Source organism: Olea europaea, chromosome 10 (genome assembly GCF_002742605.1).
Source record: "Olea europaea var. sylvestris chromosome 10, O_europaea_v1, whole genome shotgun sequence".
In the NCBI taxonomy this organism is placed as follows: Eukaryota; Viridiplantae; Streptophyta; class Magnoliopsida; order Lamiales; family Oleaceae; genus Olea; species Olea europaea.
The window spans coordinates 43665736-43685867 of record NC_036246.1 but is presented as its reverse complement, the minus strand read 5'-3'; the positions used below and the strand labels follow the sequence as shown (position 1 = coordinate 43685867).

Genomic DNA, 20132 nt, shown 5'->3' with positions numbered 1-20132 from the left:
ATTTTAAAGGTTAACTCTTTAGAATAGATAGCATCTCATATTTAAAGAGTTTCTTAGATATTCTCTTATACGATAATATTTTACTGAGGATTTTCTCTCTATTTTATATTGTGTTTCAATAGATTTATGGAAAAAAAATCCACTCCATTTTCACAAGGTGATAGAATAACTCGTTAAATCACACAGAATTCCATCCCAAAAAGAGGAGATTCCCTACCTAATTGATTGTACGGTTGTTTCCCCAAACAATGATGGGAAACATGTCGAAAACATAATCGTCGTCTTATTTAAAGTCAATTTCAAAATATAAATTTTTTATCATACAAAAACTAAATAATCATCATCCTTAGAAAGTTAACATGTGTTGCTATACAAATTAGATAAATAATAATAATAATAATAATAATAATAATAATAATAATAATAATAATAATAATAATAATAATAATAATAAATGATTTTCACCAACTAGAAACATGAAAAAACAAAAAACTATGCGATAAACGGATGGGAGACCTGCCCTACCCCGATCAGGTATGGAGGCGAGGCAATGTGGCAAAATTTCTCTACAGGACGAGGGATCGGGATAGCTATCCAGTCCTAGCTAGCCCCATTGTCTCCCTACATTTTCGCATAGTCAATTTACAACTGTAATCGAAAAGTGTTAAAATAAGAAGCCTTTTACAAGACCTATTGTTATTTAGCCACTGTTTGATACCCATTTTTCTCTCTTTTCTTTTCAACCACATATTCTTTAATAAAATAATATTACACGCAAAACTAAAAATTTGCCTTATTTCTTAACCACACATTATTTATCAATAAATTATTTCAAAATACATTCTTACTATAAAAATGGGAAACAAACAAGTATTAGATCAATGAAGAAATTTTCTCGACACTGAAGTTCAATTCCATCATTTGATAGTCACGAACCTATTTGATTGGTGACTCAAAAGCCCCGATTCATTTCATTTGATTGATATTTACAAACCTCCTCATTTTTCACGTTTTTGAATAGCATGGAATTAGTAAGAAAATTGTAGTTGTTGAATGATTGATCAAGTAAGATTTAAACCCTTGATTGGTGCGGCTTAATATCTTTCTAAAATTTAAGTCAAAGTCAATAATTAATTTTAAACATACGCTTCATGTGATCCACAATTCTTCATTAGCTTCTAATCCATTAAAAATCTTATTTTTAACTATACAGGAAGGGGGCAAAATAAAACACTAAATATCCCTCATCTTCTTGAGTATTTTGGCAGGAATAACAATAACTGAATATCTTTATTTTTTTCCTCAAAATTTTATATTTCGAGAATTTGTAAATAATTTCTAAACAGGGATCCATCAATCTGACCATTGATCCATCGATTCAATCGATGATCGACGATCTAGCAGCGCCTTAGGGAGATCAATGTTTGGATCGAGTCCAATAACTAGGATTCTTCCTTTGTCCACATCTATAAAACTTATAGATTAAAATAAATTTTGACCAATTTAAAAGCAATCATAAACTTTATCATATATGCACTTGGACATTTTTGACCTGAGTACAATGCAAGCATCAGGGTTTATCGGCATCGTATTAAACATCAACCTCGAACTACTTAGTCATCTAAAAATCAAACAGTTACTTTGCCCTCCTTTTCTTACCACGACATGAGTCCAGAGATTTTAATGTGGTGCATTAGAGTGTTTAAGAAAAATAAATTATTCCAGTGATGATTAATGATTACAGCTTTAGGAAGTTGCTTCATGAGTATTGCCAAGCCAGTGCCTCCATCACATACTCTATATTCACCTCGACTCATGCAAATATTGAATGTTATAGAACAATTGGTCATAGCTTATTCAACTTGCATTTAATTAGGCTATGTGATCTTTGCTTGCCGTATCTCTAACTATTCCGTTAATGTCTTTCACTAAATGAATCACTCGATTTTCAAAAAAATTCTATTCATAGGTGTTGGTAATTCATGCCATGTCGGATGAGCAAGATATGCGGAAGATTGGGGGCTTGAAGACACGTACACGACATTGATATATGAAAATTTATGATACTTATTCAACACTATGTTCAACTTCATTCCAAACAATTAAAATTTGTTTCATTGAAGTATCATGGTGTTCTCAAATGCTAGGTTGCCATCTATTTAGCATTTGAGCACTGTGAATGTAGTGTTTTAAAATGATCCAAATGTATATACACTATTAAAGCGTATCGAAAGTTTTTCTTCGTTGACCAATTAATATAGGAGTGTCGAATATGACCTATTGTTTGCTTTGCTAAGCAGTTCGCCTAGGATAAAGAGGTGATATACTAGACTAAACCCTACTTCTTATCTTCAATTCATTACGAGACTTTGAAATCAACCTGACCATAGATGCGAAATTCATTTGCACTTTTTTCAAAGGTTGATGATATAGAGGTAATTTCCATAATTAAAATTAAAGGTTGATGATATAGAGGTAATTTCCATAATTAAAATTAAGGGAAGACATTTTTTTAATTCCCTCAAATGAACCAGTTTCGCATAAAAGACACAGGTTAAGGATGTAGATGACATTAAACTAATGTTAGGGACCATTCACGCACCGAAGGTAAAAGTTAACGACCATTTGCACCAAATCCAGAAATTGAATATTCTTCTCCTTCATTCAAACCTTAAACCCGCCCAAACTGCAACTACGACTTACACTGGAAATTTTTGAATTTTTTCAATGTTTTAAAAATTGAACTGAATAATAATCTGAAAACGTGAAAGGATTAAAGGTTAAAGAATTGAATCGGGCCGAACCAATAATAAATATAATTAATAAAAAAATTATATATTGATATATATCCTATTAAAATTTATATCAAAAAAATATTTTTAATATTCATTATTTAAAGGATAATTAGCACATAACACATAACGTTTTTCTTTTTCACTATTATTGTGTAAAACGTACACATCTTTTGTTTTTTAACATTTTCATCATTATTTTGACATTTCATTGCCCAAAGAGTCATTTTCATCTTCTTAATTGAAAGTTGTGAAATGACAAATATATAATTTTATTTAAATAAAGAAAAAAAAATTAATTGCAGCCATGATTACAAATATGTTGAAAAAGTGCAAATGAGTCTCAAATAAATTAGTAAAGTTAACACACAATATTCCTCCGTTTCATTGTTATTATGAAAACGTTCATACATTTATTTAGTTTTTTATTTACATTTTCACTTTTATTTACACTTTTAATTACAAAAACCATATTTTCTATTCACTTCATCCAAGTTGTCAAGAAAAGCTAGTGTCAGATTCATTTAGAACCTGTTTGGTAGTAATTTTGAGAATTAATTTTTTTTACCGTTAGAAAAAAAGTGGAGGCCACTTATAAGAGAAAAAGTCAAAAATTATGGCTGAAATAATGAAATAACTGTCAAAAAATAGGGGGCGGGGGTTGAAAAATCACTCCCAAAACCTTGTTTTTTCATCTCAAAAACCAATTGGAAAATTGGGTCGCGCATCTGGTTTCTTTTGGACCTTTTTCAAGATCACCAGTTCTATCCATCCCCCGTCCTTTTTGACATCATCCACCTATATCTCATCCAAAATCTGTTACGCAAAGCGGGTTTGGTTGAAAACCAATTAACAAACTCTCCCTTTTCTCCGTATAGCATTTTGCCCGCCTCGACAAATTTACGGCGCAGGAATTCTAAAATTGAAAACAAAACATAAAGTGGTTTCTGATATAGAAGAAGATAGTGAAAAATCGAAAGTTATAAGGAAAATCTTGCAGTATTTTTATCGGGTGGAGGCTGCTCTAAATGGATCCGAGCATGGAGATATTGTTGTTTTGGTCTCCAATAAATACGGTATGCTATTCATACTCAATCATGCTACTTGTAGAATGAATTTGACAACAACTTTGACAATGTGAGAGTTGACATTGATTTGAAAAACTGTTTTTGAATTCAATGGCTAGGATCTTTACACTTTGTCAAACTCATTGTGAAAATTCATTGTACAAATAGATTAATTCATTCATATTACTATGTGATTTTTTATTATTTTATTCTGGTCTGGGTGCTAATGTGAATTGTCAAATGGACTACATTGTTGAAGATTCTTTTCTTCGTTTCTTTTCTGTTTGAATTACTTTATTTACTAAATTGTTAAATGTCTAAGTTGAAATTATATGTGTACTCAATCAATTTTGATGTATCGTATTCTTTTGGAGATTCTGGAAAATAGATGGTTTTCTGTTATGAATTTTTAGTAGGGTTGGACAAAACTCTCGAACCAAACTGATCGAACCGAACCCGACGGTTCTTTTCAAGATAAATACCCTAACGGGTATTTGAATCGAAAATCGACGAGTATGGTTCGATTCTCGGTTCTAGGCCAAAATCCGAAGAACTGATTCTCCCTAATTTTTTTAATTAATTTATTTTAAATAAGCAAAATTATTTTATTTTTTCTAAATAAATTTGTTAACTAGTTAATTTAGTTCAAACAATATGATTTTCCTATTTCTAATTTTCAATTCAAAGTCAATTTAGCATGTGTTTGGCCCCCATTATTCCTCATTATATTAAATTAAATTTTTCTCTCTCCTACTTTTAACCACACAATCTTCAATAAAATAATATTACACGTAAATCAAAAACTTTTCAACCACTCATTTTTCAAAAAAATACTATTCATCTCATTATAATCTAGGAATAATGGGGCTCAAACGGGGCTAATCAAATTGACCTCAATGTTATCCAAATCTGTTATTCTACTGTAGTGTTGTTTCTATTGGAGAAAATCAAATTAAAATTCTACAACGTCTCTCTTAATTATTTTGAGCTCGCTATCTTTCTCTTCCTGTAATTTTAATAATCAAATTTATGAAGAACTCAAACTAGAGAGACATAAATGACACATACGATTGGACTATATTATTTTGTAAGAGTTAAGATTGAACATATTATTAATTAAGTTAATGTAACTTTGTATATATTAAAAAATTTAATTATAATACGAAATCTCGGAACCGAACCGAATCGAACCGGACCGAACAGAATCGAACCTAATGGAACCGGACCCAACCGGTTCCATAATTAAATTTGGACCCGACGATTCCACTTACTAAATACTCAAAAATTTCGGGTCGGTTCAGTTCTAATGAGAACCGAATTGAACTGGATCATGTCCAGCCCTAATTTTTAAGCTTCGAGTTTTAAAGTGTTTAAGCTTCTAATTTGAATTTCTGCATAGCATCTTTTCTAAATTCTGTGAAATTGCTTATTCTTATACATTGCTACCATTGAAGAATTTATGGAAAGCATTTATATTTGGTACACACTTTTGTTCTCCTCTGTGTCCTCAACTTGTATTTATTATGTGATCCTATGTAATGGCACATTGCGAAGGTGCTAAATATTCTAAGATAAGAGCATCCTGAGAAAATCTTCACGACTACCGTTGAAATATTTGCATAATGAATTTATCTTTTGCACAGACTGATGTTTAATTTCTACATGTATTCATCCTTCAATCTTTTGGAATCGTAGATTGTGGAGGTGCTGTATATGCAAGAGTTAAGGGCATCCCTGTTATTCTTTCCCTAAAAATAAAGATGCAATTGAGGGTTTATCCACAGAAGTTCTTATAGCTGCACTTAGGTCAGCCTGTCACGTCCTCACACCGATATTATATTGTGCATTATTTCGGTTCATGCATTAATGTTTAATGTTTTTTTGGATGAGAATAAAAGAAGCAAGTAATTAATATATTTGAAGTATCATCTCTTTCATGAGTATTTAGTGCTTTGGTTGTCTTCTCTTACTTTCTTGGGACCCGTGACTGAAAATATAGGAGACAAGAAAGCATAAAGGTTATAGCAAGTGATATTTGAATTATTAGCAAAAGTGTAAATGAGATTACCTCGAATCATATGCTTTTGATTTCATAGAATTTCAGCAATCAGTATCAAAAGAACAAAACACTGATAAAAAAACTGATGAATTTTGTTCTCAATAATATATTAGAAGTTTGACTTTTCACCGAATTCAAAAGTAATATGATTTTGACTTTTCACCGAATTCGAAAGTAACCTGATGCTTTAATTCCTTGTATTTCAGCTAGTTTTTGCTACATTTTACCTATTGTGTAATATTTGCAGCCTTTTAATCTACCTGCCTGTCTAGGCTTATCTGCGTGAACTATTTTCAACATCCGACATCATAACCACACATTTCCACCAACTCATATAGCCCAGTGTCTCTGGCATTCCTTGATGTGCCGCATCCTTAAAACTTTCTGATTGTGCTTTCTTAATTTACACAGGTCATACAAAGTTGACATCATTCTTTTAGCTGGTTATCGCAAGCTTATCCCTACCGAGTTGGTCCGAGCTTATCCAAAATCCAAAATTTCATCCTTCACTCCTTTCAAAATTCTCCCTGTTCTGTACTTCTTATATATGGATTTTCCTTTACCTTTCGTTTAAACTTTGGGCTGCCTCACTATTATTCTTGGCCGGATGGGCCATATGAAGTTGGGCCTGATGTTTAAGTTAGGTTAAAATTGAAGCCTTATAAAATCGTTTTTTCTGAGTTTTACACTTTTGCCTCTACTTTAAGGGGTGAAATCTGCTGTCAATGTGGCTGCTTTATGACCCTTGGACTGTGACTTTTCGGCTGGACATTTATATACTTGTTCTCGCCTTTTCTTATTCACTTGGTGTGAGACTTTTGAGTTTTCTTGGTTCTTTCGTCTCTTCCTTCATTTGAGTGATAGGTTTTTCTTGAGTAAATTTGTAACCATTTTTATGTGAGTGCAATCTTTTTCTGTGAGTTACTGAGTGCTTTGCGCAATCATTGAGATTGCAAAGTGCTTTTTGATTACAATTTTGTAAAATACAGAGGCTATAAAGAACTTGAAGAAATTGAATTCTTCATACATTTGTACTAATTTTTTGTTGATATTCGTGGATCTATAACGTAATCTCGTGGTAAATGCTCAACACGTGATTAAGCCGAAAGACTGAACATCTAGCCCTATTCTGGGACAAAAACATATCATTTGTCTTGTGTTCTTTCAAATTTCTGCAAACTTATTTGTTGTAAATGTGGCTGCATTTGCCATAGAGAGTGCACAAGTTTCCTAATTATAGGTGACAGGCGTACAGGCACGGTAAAACTTTGATAATTGGGCCATAAAAGCAATCATTTGCAATATAATATTGTTCAAAATACTTCCTTTTTCTTCTTTACTCCAAGAATTTTGTTTGTTTTACCATTGGGGTAGGTGCATTGCAGTGACAAATAGAATTTGTTTATATAGATTTTATGATGCAGTTCATAATTTTTTCTCCTCTTGCCATCAGAATTGACAGAGAGCAAACTTACTGTTGCAGACTTTTTATATATGAGCAAAAAATTAAAATTGCTACTTAAAATTTTTACTCTTCCACAAATTTCACATCACGTATTTTTTTTTTCTTTTTTTAGAGTTAATGATCGTTGGGATGCAACCTGCATACTCAAACTTTGTAATGGATGCTTAGCTTGTTCATCATGCTTGTCTGCCTTCGATATTGTGTTTCTTCAGACATGAACATAGATTCAAGATTTCAGCTGTCACTAAAATAAAGTCTTCAGCCAGCTATCTTATTTTTCTGCTCTTGTGATGTTTATACTAATACTCTGGTCCTACAAAACATTATGTTGAAGAGCATTATGACACAGGTCGTATCCTTGCTCAAAGGGTAGTTCCCGTGCTTACTAATGACACAGCTGAAGAGCTAGCTGCAAGTGTTCTTCATAAGGTGTTGAAATTTATATCGAACTTTTATATCTCAGCTTTTTATTTCTGTGGTGGGTGGGGGGTTATCAAATCTAGTTTTGCTGAAATGCAGTCCTCAACTGTTTTGAGGAATAGTAGCCACCGCCATCCATTTCTTGGCTTCGTTTAAAATTATAAAAATTTGCTTCCACTATGTCTGATACCTCGTTCCCTCATTCTCTTTCTGTTGATCCTGATGAGGATATCTCAGTTTTAATTATTTTAGTTGAACTTTTATTTTTTAGTTGGACTTAGATTATTTCATTTTTATGGACTTGTGTATTGGGGTTGGCCCTAGGTTTGCAGTATTTCTAGTATTTAAACCTATTCTACATTGTTATTTTTGAGTTGATGAATTTGATTAAATAATAAAGTTGGCTATAGCCGTTTTCCTCTCTTTTCCCCTCCATCTCTGTTCTTCTTCTTCTCCCTCCTCCCTCATCTCTACTTGTTATTTTTATTGAATTATTCACCCTGCATCAAATTGATATCAGAGCGAAACTTAAGAATTTTCATTTTCCGGTTGCCCACTGCAAAAAAAAAACCAAAAGCCCGTTTTCACACAGTAACCATCACCACAGAAAATCTACACCGTCAGCCACTCCGTTGCCGGACGACGCCCACCCTGCATCAAATTGGTGCCCTACTGCAAAAAAAACCAAAAGCCCGTTTTCACACAGTAACCATCACCACAGAAAACCTACACCGTCAGCCACTCCGTTGCCGAACAACACCCACCCTGCCACCCCAAGTTCTGACATCTCCTGCAATATTCGAGCAATTCTCGGCGCCCCAAAACGCCCACCTCGCTATCGCCGCCTCCAATTGTAATAGCCCATTAACCAAAACACAGTGTCGTCCACCATTGATTTCACATAAGCCACTATCACCTACGACCTGCAATTCACGCCACCACCACTGCTGAATGCCAAAAAACACTTCCAAGGAACCTCCGAAAGACCAAAAAAAAAAACGCGACCTGCAAAGTCACGAGCTTCACCCTGGGAGCAGCCAACATCCCCAAACGGTAGTAGCCACCGAGACGATCGAAAACTTCACCACCATTGATAAATCCAAACCGCAGCCCCTCAATCCAGTCGACGGCGCCTCAATGCCCGTCTCTCCCCCTCTTGAGACCGACTTCACGTGAGGTTGGGTTAGTTGTATGGTTTGTTTGGGGTTTTAGTCAATAGTCTTTGTTTTTATTTTATTTTGGACCACAATTAGTCCTTATTGTTTCATTTATGTAAAGTTTATCTAATTTGTATCATTAAAAAAAAAGTCAAAAAAAAGAGTTTAAAAAAAAAAGATCGAGAATTTTTGGGTATTTCCTGACATGATTCTACAGGTACATTTTAGTTGACTAATCAGTACCACACCTCGACGAATACGAAATTTCTGTCTTGGCATCTCAACGCTTAACCATTCAGAAAGTGGAGACATTCGACGCTGGGACGACTCAGGCCAACTGAATTCAGGGAGTCTCTACTCCTATTCATTTTTAGTGACACTGTTACTGTACTCTAGAATTGCATCAATTCATTCTTTATGTTGCTAATATTTTGATAATTTAACCTTAAATCTATTGGATTGAAATTCACGAGCCGACCCCATTATTCACTCCTTTACCCCACGTGACTAGTCCTAGCATTTGTACCTTTGCTTTTTTATTTTATTGGCATTAGTAGTATTAGCTTGCGATCGGACCACACGTAATCCCTACAATAAAATAAAATAATAATAATAACAATAGATAAATTTCAGTCACTATTTTCCCTGCTGGCACTCGTTGGTTGTTGATCTCAGTAGGCACTTCACCTAACTTGTGTTACCGTGTATGCAATTACGTAGTGGTCGCGTTACTGTCTCTAACTCTAGTACCGTTGCCATGGACCCTTCCCACATTGAAGCTATCACCCGACAGTTGGCACAATTACAAAATCAATTAACGACTGTCCAAACTGATTTAGCCGCTACTCGCGAGGAGAATAGAGCCCTAACCGCTAGGGTAAACACTCTTGACCCAACCCAATCCTCAACTGAGGCTGAAAATTATGACGCTTCCATTAATAGACCACATCGTCATCCACAAGGTGGTCGACACCATGCTAGACATGATCGTAGGGACGGAAATCAAGCTCGTGGACGCGAGCGGGAGTATCACCGTCATGGTACACTATCTCTCCTTCGCCACAAGGAGCGCCTCTTTCGAAATATTAAGTTAGATGCCCCTACATTTGATGATTGTCTAGATCCTAGTGTATTCAATCAATGGATTAGAGATATGGATCGCTTCTTTGCCTGGTATGGGGTCCCTGAAAATCGGAGAGTACAATTTGCCAGTTTGAAATTAACTGGCACAGCTCAACTGTTTTGGAAAAGTGATGAGGACCTCCTAGAGAGGCGCCATGCTCTCCCTGTTGGGAACTGGGATGAAATGAAGCGTCGCCTTGAAGAAAAATATTTACCTCAATCTTACAGGGGCAACTTGCTGGATCAATGGAACACACTTACGCAAGGCAGTCGACCTGTGACCGAATATGTTGCTCAGTTTGACGAGTTTCGAATGAGATGTCAGGTCGTTGAGGATGAAATCATGACCTTGAGTAGATTTAGGCAAGGCCTACGAGATGATCTTAGACGTGAGCTTGTTCTTAGAGACGTCACCACTCTTGACCACGCCTACTCTTTCGTTCGGGATTACGAGTTAGTGACTAGGACACCGTACAAAAGTTGTAGTATTGCAACCTCTTCTGCATCCACTACCTCCTCCTTCTAATACTACCCCTACATCGGATAGTAAAGGTAGAGGTTCTGAGGTTTCAAGAACGTCCTCTCGTTTGTAATGCTTCAACTGTAAGGGTTTTGGTCACATTGCTTCTAAGTGTCCTAGCCGAGCCCTAGTTTTGAAAGAGCGTGAAGGTATAATTGACGAGCCACTAGAGGATCAGGTTTATGAGCCTAAGTTAGAAGAGTTTGATGACTTGGAGGATAGTGAAGATACCTTCTTGGGTTGTATTCAGGCTAGTCCCCTTATCCCACATACGCCTAGAGTCGGTGTTGTCCGTTGTACTCTTACCCAGCCTAGGGATGCCGATGATTGGCGCCGTCATGCTATCTTCCACACTTACATCAAGATTAACAATAAGGGCTGTAAAGTTATCGTGGATAGTGGCAGCTGCATTAATGTGGTTTCGATGATTACTGTATCCCGTCTAGGGTTGAAGTCTGTTCCTCACCCTCAGCCATACAGCATCTCTTGGGTTGATACCTCTTCCATAGCTGTCAAGGAGTATTGTTTAGTCCCTATCCAATTTCTCGAGTATAAGGATCATATATGGTGTGACGTTATTTCAATGGACGTTGGGCACATTATCCTGGGACGACCTTGGTTATTTGAGCTAGATGTAACCATCTATGGTCGATCTAATTCCTGCTCTTTCGTGTTTAATGGAAAGAAAATTCACCTTAACCCACTGCCCCCAAAGCCTGCTGGCCCACTGGAAACGAAAAAAAGTGTGGAACGAAAGGGATTGCACATCATTAGTCCTACGGAGTTTGAGCGTACACTTGTCGGTGACTCAGTTGTGTTCGCTTTGGTGGTCATGGAGGTTCCATCCCACTCCACAATAGAGAGCCCTGTTCAAGTCCTGTCGATCCTCCAAGAGTTTCGAGACGTCTTTCCGGAGGACCTGCCTGACTATCTACCTCCACTAAGGGATATTCAACATGCCATAGATTTCGTCCCAGGGGCATGCCTCCCAAATTTATCTCATTATAGGATGAATCCTACCGAGCACGCTGAACTTCAAAGGCAAGTGGATGATCTCCTTCACAAAGGATTCATTCGTGAGAGTTTAAGCCCGTGTGCTGTCCACGCCCTATTGATGCCCAAAAAGGATGGTTTTTGGAGAATGTGTGTGGATAGTCGCGCGATCAATAGGATCACGGTGAAGTATCGTTTTCCCATTCCTAGCCTTGACGATATGTTAGATATGATGGTTGGTGCCACAATCTTTTCGAAGATTGATCTGAAGAGTGGATACCATCAGATCCGAATTCGCCTAGGTGATGAGTGGAAGACCGCGTTTAAGATGAAAGATGATCTTTATGAATGGCTGGTCATGCCTTTTGGGCTGAGTAATGCGCCAAGTACCTTTATGCGAGTAATGACACAAACTCTCCGACCTTTCATGGGCAAGTTTCTTGTTGTCTACTTTGATGATATCCTCATCTATAGTAAGACTAAGGAGCAACACGTTGACCACCTCACGCAAGTTTGCTCTACCCTTCGTGCAACTAATCTACATGCGAATGTCAAGAAGAGCTCTTTCTTCACCGACACAGTCATTTTTCTGGGGTTCATTGTCTCTTCGACAAGGGTATCCGCTGACCCTGCTAAGGTTTAGGCGATTATTGACTGGCTTGAATCCAAAGTTATTTATGATGTCAGGAGTTTTCACGGCTTAGCTACATTTTACCGTCGCTTTATTAAGGGGTTTAGCACTATTATGGCGCCTATTACGGAGTGCATGAAGAAAAGGGAGTTTCATTGGACACGAGAGGCGGCTAAAGCCTTTAAGTTAGTTAAGAAGCGAATGATGGAGGCCCCTGTCATGCGTCTTCTCGATTTTTCCAAAGTCTTTGAAGTTGAATGTGACGCCTCCAGGGTAGGTATAGGCGGAGTCTTAAGTCAGGATCGTCACCCTGTTGCCTATTTCAGTGAGAAGTTAAACGAGGCCAAACAGCGGTACTCAACTTATGATAATAAACTGTATGCAGTGGTCCAGGCTTTGCGCTATTGGCGCCACTATTTGTTATCCCAGGAATTTGTCCTTTATTCGGATCACGAGGCCCTCCGTTACCTCAACTCCCAGAAAAGATTAAGTTCTAGGCACGGTTATTGGGTCGAATATTTGCAGGCATATTCATTTGTTTTAAAACACAAGAAAGGCGTAGAGAACCAAACAGCTGATGCGTTAAGTCGTCGTGTCTCCCTTTTGTCGATCATGAGTGTCAAGGTCATCGGTTTTGAAAGACTTAAGGAAGATTACGAGGCGTGTCCCGATTTTAAAGATATCTTTCTTGATTTACAAAGGGGACATTCAAGCGCCACAGATGGCTTTCGACTTGAGGAGGGTTATCTCTTTAGAGCCAATAAATTGTGCATTCCTCGAATTTCAGTGCGAGATTTCATTGTGTGGGAAATTCATGCGGGAGGGTTAGCTGGTCATTTTGGACGTGATAAGATCATAGAGGAAGTTGAACGTCAATTCTATTGGCCTAGCTTGAAGAAAGACGTGGCTAAGATTGTTAGTACTTGTAACACTTGTCAATTGAGTAAGCAGAAAAAGCAGAACACAGGTCTATACATCCCTCTCACTGTCCCTAATTGTCCTTGGCAAGATGTTAGTATGGATTTTGTATTAGGACTTCCACGTACCCCAAAAAAGCATGACTCTATTTTTGTGTTTGTCGATCGTTTCTCAAAGATGGCTCATTTTGTCCCCTGTAGCAAGACGTCGGATGTGTCCAAGGTTGCCCTGTTATTCTTTAATGAAATTGTCAAATTGTATGGGCTTCCCAAGACCATCGTGTCGAATAAGGACGTTCGTTTCACTAGCCATTTTTGGAGAACTTTGTGGCACAAGATGGGTACCAAATTGAAATTTTCTACGGCCTACCACCTTCAGACTGACAGTCAAACTGAAGTTGTTAATTGAAATCTTGGTAACCTATTACGTTGTCTGGTCTAGGAAAACCTTCGAAATTGGGATTTAATCCTTCCTGTAGCTCAAATTGCGTATAATAGCTCCATAAATCGTTCATTAGGTATGAGTCTATTTGAAGCCGGTCATGGGTACAAGCCTAGGAAACCGTTAGATCTCATCCCTATGTCCCCACATGCTAGAGTGTCAGTATCAGCCAAAGTATTTGCACATCATCTTTGTGACTTGCATATTGAGATTAATAAATAACTTGAAACTAGTAATGCAAAATATAAACTTCAAGCTGATTTACACAAACGACATGTTGAGTGTAACATTGGGGATTACGTTATGGTTCGCATTAGGCCAAAGCGGCGTCTACATGGACCCGCCTCTAAATTGCAAGCTTGTAGTGCTGGTCCTTTTAAAATTTTAAAACAGGTTGGTCCAAATGCATATATTGTTGACATTCCACCACACCTTGGTTACCACTCTACTTTCAATGTTGAGGACCTCGTAGCTTATAAAGGCCATTTCATTCCCTCAGATGATCCTCTGTCATCTCCTTTTGTAGACCTTGATCCTGATTCTTTGGCCCCTTCTAACCCACTACCACCTCTCACAGCACACAAAGAAAAAATTGATGCTATTTTAGATGAAGAAACTGTGTTCACTAATGATGGAGAGGTTCAGCACTTCCTTATTCGTAGGGTTGGTCGACCAAATTGTGACTGTGCATGGATCTCCAGGGAGACACTACAGCAATTGGATCCAGATTTGTTAGAGTTTTATCGAAGTCAGCAGGATCTTCATTGGCCCAGATCGCCTCCCGTCCACCCGAGAGGAGTTGGTGAGGACACCAGATTCAGACCGCCACTGACACATTTCTACAGACGCCAGAAGAAGCTTGCCCAGCCACTCAGCCTATGGTGATATAGCCACTCGACAAGGTCGAGTTTTCTCTCCCACCCTGGGAGAATTGATGAGGACATCCTAGAGTTGGACTTTTATTTCTTAGTTGGATTTAGGTTATTTCATTTTTATGGACTTGTGTATTGGGCTTGGCCCTAGGTTTGCAGTATTTTCAGTATTTAAATCTATTCTACATTGTTATTTTTGAGTTGATGAATTTGATTAAATAATAAAGTTGGCTATAGTCGTTTTCCTCTCTTCTTCCCTCTGTCTCTGTTCTTCTTCTTCTCCCCCCTCTCTCATCTCTTCTTGTTATCTTTATTGAATTATTCGCCCTGCATCAGATCCCCTTTGTTCTTCATGATCAGGAGCACAAACTCTATGTTGAGTTAGTAGCTGTATTATGTGAAGACCGGATAAATCTGTCGGGAAGATGGCATCCCTCTCATCCAGAGCAGAGAGAATCCTAATGACTATAGGTAGCAAAACAACACTAGCACAGCACCGTCCGTGTTGCATTAGCTGGAGTCGAGGACAAGTTCAGGTGATTAATTTTTATTTATACAGCGATGGGGTTACGATGAATTTTGCTACTTGTACATAAAATATGATGTGTTAAACTGACAAGAAAAATTCTACTTGTATATAATTATTGCGCATAATGGTGTCCATAACGTGATGTGACAATCATCCGATTGTTGATGTACAAGTGTGAAATTTAAATTAAAGGTTGGATCCAATACTACGTGTAATTATGGACACCATTATGTAGACAATGATATACATGTAATATTTTTCAATTGACAAATGGTAGAGTGCCATGTAATATTATGTAATTCATTATGTAAATTTTGATATACTTGTAGCAAGAATCAAATTTTCACGTTTGTTTCAGTTCATCACCACTTTACCTTTTTAACATATGGAAGAGAGTCAATATACTAGCATGCCCGTGCCTTTGTGATATACATCTTATTCCCTTTTCTCCATGATAACTTGAAAATCTACTGATTTTGATGTCTAGTTGTGTTATGTCATGATGATCATTTGATAAAGTAGATTGAATAGTATTTAACAGGATCGAAGAAGAAAAATAAGTTTAAATTTCTTTTGTTGAATTGTCCAATCTTGTGTCAAAAAATAAAAGAAAATCATTTGGAATCTTATTTTATCTAATGTCATTAATTACGGACATAGTCATTTATAAGGAAGAAAAAAAGATGGTAAAAATATGTAAATTTTAAAATTTGGGATGGTTCTGTCGATAAGAATCCCCAGTCGTGCTGTAAAATATTTGTAAATTATGATTTAGATCTTCAGAGTGATTGAAAATCTCTTTAATGGAGAGATGTAAATTGTGTAAATAATGAGTTTTTTAATAGTAAATTTTTGGAGAATGAATGGTTAAAAAATAGAAAAAAATTTAAGTTGACTTAAAGAATATTTTATTGTGGTAATGTGTGGTTAAAAATGAGTATGAAAAAAAATAATTACCAAACAGTGACTAAAAGCATCTTGTTGTTTAGGCATTTCTTAAAAGAGATTTTTCTATTGGTCCAAGTCATCGGTACTGCTTGGTTGACACTTGTAATTATGTTAAAGGAGAAATGTAGATAATGGAATATGAAGTGCCCAATGAAAACATGCACACGCATTTTAAAACACGGTAAAAATTCATTGGCTTTTCAAATCGTTATCTCTAAGTGGAGTGGAGGGATTGCTCCCACGTAATGATGATGGGTTTTAGATGTATAATAATCCTTTTCTTACTACAAATCCAGAATTAAGGACCAAACCAGTAATGAAATGATTTTTATGATAATCTAAGAAAAGGAAAAAAGATGGGGACAGACCGACGGAAATGCGCTTCTTCTAGATTGTCTCTCTCATCTACTTTTGAAATTTTATATCATGTACCAATTTCAAGTAAAATTTTAATAACATATTAGAGATATTGGAGAAAAAGTATTCATAATTTCGGATAGGGGCCCCAAAAGACCATTTTGGAAAGAGAACGATGAGAGGAACAATAAACACTGCTACGTAGTGATGTACGATGAATTTCGACCATTCGAGTTCGCTTAGGACCCAAAAAATGATTTTTAAAATTTTGATACTATTTTTGTCAATTCATTTATTTTGGGTTTTTATTATTTTGTTTTTCATTATTTTTAGTTGTTTTAAACTATGTTTCCATGTAAATCCTTATAAATAAGGAGTTAGTTCGTTTTTTTCATCATCATTCATCAATAAAATTCGTGAAATTTGTTTTCTCCTTAATTTGGTAGATTTCAAATTTCGTAATCTAAAAGTTTTCGTTTGAATTTCTTTTCTCGTTGTGTCAGTCACTATCCATCAATTTGGAATTTAAGCGTTTGATAAAATTTATAAACTATTCATAAATCTTTAAACTTCATTTTCACCTACATATTTTAATTTGAAATTTCAATTCTATCTATTTGGCGCATGAGTTGAAATTTGAAATTTAAATTGAATACACGTAAACGTGAAGGAGCTGGAGGTGTAATTTTCAGTACTGGGACATTTTTGTCAATCAAGACTGAAAGGAACATCTATCGAGAAAATGGATAAAGTATGTCTGGATAAACTTTAAGAAAAAGTAAAATTATCTTTTAGAATAATTAACTATTTTATTTTAAGTACAGAAAATTCTTTTCTTGTAATTAATTATTACATTTTTGTCAAAAATAAACAATTTTTTACTGCTTTTAACTCGGACTAAAAAGAAACTATTTATTTTAAATTTGTTTTCATTTATTTATGAGTAAAAATTTTAAGCATAGTCAAACTCGATGTAGGTGCAAATTTGGCTAAGCTTAAAAAAGAGTAAGTTTTAAGATATATAGTGCTTGTTTGGTGAGGATTTGGTTAATTGATCTTTTGATCGTTAGAAATAAAGTGAGTCCAATCTGTGAGAGATAAATTCAAAAATGATAGCTGAAATAATAAAATAATTGTTAAAAAAATTATTATAATTGATTTAAAATCTGTACCAAGCAAACTCATATATATATATAAACAAAAAAGGTTCAAATATGTTGATAGGCTAAGTTACTTCTAATGACATCTCCAATAATCTCTTTATTTTTAAAAGGTATATTGTAAACAGTAGAGAGCATATTTAAATTTTAAAAGTAAAAAAAATGAACAAGCTCTTTATTTTACATTTCAAATGACGTTATTGTTTTTTCCTCCTTTTTAATCAATACATATTTTGAAATGTCTATAATAAATAAAATTAAAGATGATTTGAATAATTCAAGACACTTGAAATTTACAACTTATTAAGCCTCTATTTGATAAGGATTAAAATTTAGATCTTAATCTAAGTCAAAATTAATAATTAATTTTAAGTACATATTTCATACGATTCACAACTTTTGAACAACACTTTTTCATCAATTTTTTAAATTGAGATTTATTAAAAGTTTGATTTTAATCCTCACTAAAAGGAATTAATATAATCATTATAAAATATAAATAGAGTGTGTTTGACTCTCTAAAATTTACGACATGCGCTCAATTAAATTGAAAGTTTTTTTTAATTTCATCATCGCCTCCAAACGAGTCTCTAATTCAAGTTACTAACCTTGCTTTTATCAATTGAATTAGACATTAATCATTAAACATAAAAGTTACATCAATTTTTATTGTTGTATTTTTAGGTCAAATTTCTTAGGATACTTTGTGTTAGAATCTAAATGTTAAACGTAAATCTATAGGGTGCCTAAACTGCCTATGAACAATTCTCTTGTAAAAGGAGAATTATTCTTCGCTCAACACACTCAATATTAGATAGATAATCTTTTTCTAGGAGTTAACTCTTTATAAATTCTAGTGAGTCTAAATTTTCAACTGTAGTGAATCAAACTCACCTTGTATATAAAACTTGTGGTGCTATTATTTATCTTAAAATTCTTCATGCATGTCTTTCAAAATAAAGAGAAAATAATAAAACAAAAAGAGGAAACTAGGGAAAAAAAGAAAAAGAAAAAAATTAAGTGATAATTGCTTATTTGCTTATGGGAAAAAAATAAAGATTAAAAATAAAAACCTTTCAGTGCTTTTATTTGTTATTTTACAATTCCTCATGTATCTCTTTCAAAATAGATAGAAAATATTAAAATAAAAAAGAGGGAAACTAAGTAAAAAAAATTGAATGATAATTATTTATAAAATTATCAAAATAAAGATTAAATCTAAACAATATTGTTGAACTTGTATAAAAATTTGAAAAATGTTTGAGGTACAAAACGGTGTCCAAAAGGGTGCCCAAATGGACACTCGGCACCTTGGTATTGGCTGAGGCGTCTGTGGGTCCAGGCGTGGTCGGCCAATGCCGAGGTGCCGTTGGACACACGAGTTTGTACTCATAGTAAATTCGTAAAAATTTAGATGCTCTTATGAACACGGTTTTGCTGGTTTTGTACCCATAGCAAAAGCGTAAAAATTTAGATGCTCCTTTGAATAAGAAAAGATACTCTTAAAGGAAATATTCCAAGGTTCTTTATCCTTTTGTCGTAGCAGCATAGTCATTGATGACTCTTGTGTTTGCTTTCCCAAATATCAAAAAGAGTACTGATTTATTTATTTATTTAAATATTATCATTTCGGTCCACATTTTAATAAAACACATTGAATAACCCTCCTCGTGAGTCTCGAGAGTTGGTAGGTGAATTCTGGAAAACAGTAAAAATATCTATATTAATGCGGGAAATTTGAAATTGGTCAATTCTATTCTAGATATTCTGCAAAGAAGAAATAAACTTCCACCTACCAATTGGTAGGTGAAACTAGTGGCCGACGAATTGACTACCAAACAGAGCTCTGCACCTCCCATATCCGAGATTAGATTTTTGAAAAAATAAAGACACGTGTCGTTCTTATGTAAGTTTAAATTAATAGAATCTTCATTTCAATTTTTTAAATAAATATACACCGTTTATCTTATATTTTCATTTTCTAAAATTTATTTTTTCTTGAAATTCATTTTTAATCACATATCTTATGAATTTATAACTTTTATCAACTTTTGTATCGCATATTTGATCAATTTCAGGGCTGACCTTGATATTTTGGGGACCTTAAGCCAACTTTAGATATGAGCCCTATTGAAGAAAAATTATTGTATTCTTACTTGAGTCTTCTTATATAGAGTTTTAGTATAATCTCGAAGAATCTAATACAAACAACTAAACGCCAAAATTTGAAGAGGAAAATAACAAAATATAAAAATACAACATGCAATACAAATTAGAAGTGAAGTTTGACATACAGAACTATAATGAAATGACAGAGGGATCTGTTTGTTTCTTTAATCATTTTATCATTGCAACTATTTAAAAGAAAATTGAATTGTATTTGAGTGATTTATGTATAAACAATCGGAGAATATTTATTGCGAGATAGTGTATAACAAAATAACGAAAATTATGGTGGGTTATTGTTGGACATGAAATTTGAAGAGACATAGAAATCATTGTTGTTTGGTTAAGAAAAGAAATTGGATATTTGGACGGTCAAATTATCTATAGAGAGATAGAGAGTGTGTAATGTTTGGATGTGATAAGTTTTATGCTATTTACATGATGAATCATTCTATTTTAAAGAATTCCATAAATATAATTCTTTTTTCAATTAATTAACTTTACATAATTTGAGG

General features: G+C 34.8%; 1 pseudogene; it reads left to right on the top strand.

Moving 5' to 3' along the window:
* Positions 1–1987: 1987 nt before the first annotated feature.
* On the top strand, positions 1988–15151 carry LOC111400714 (annotated as a pseudogene).
* Positions 15152–20132: the final 4981 nt, after the last annotated feature.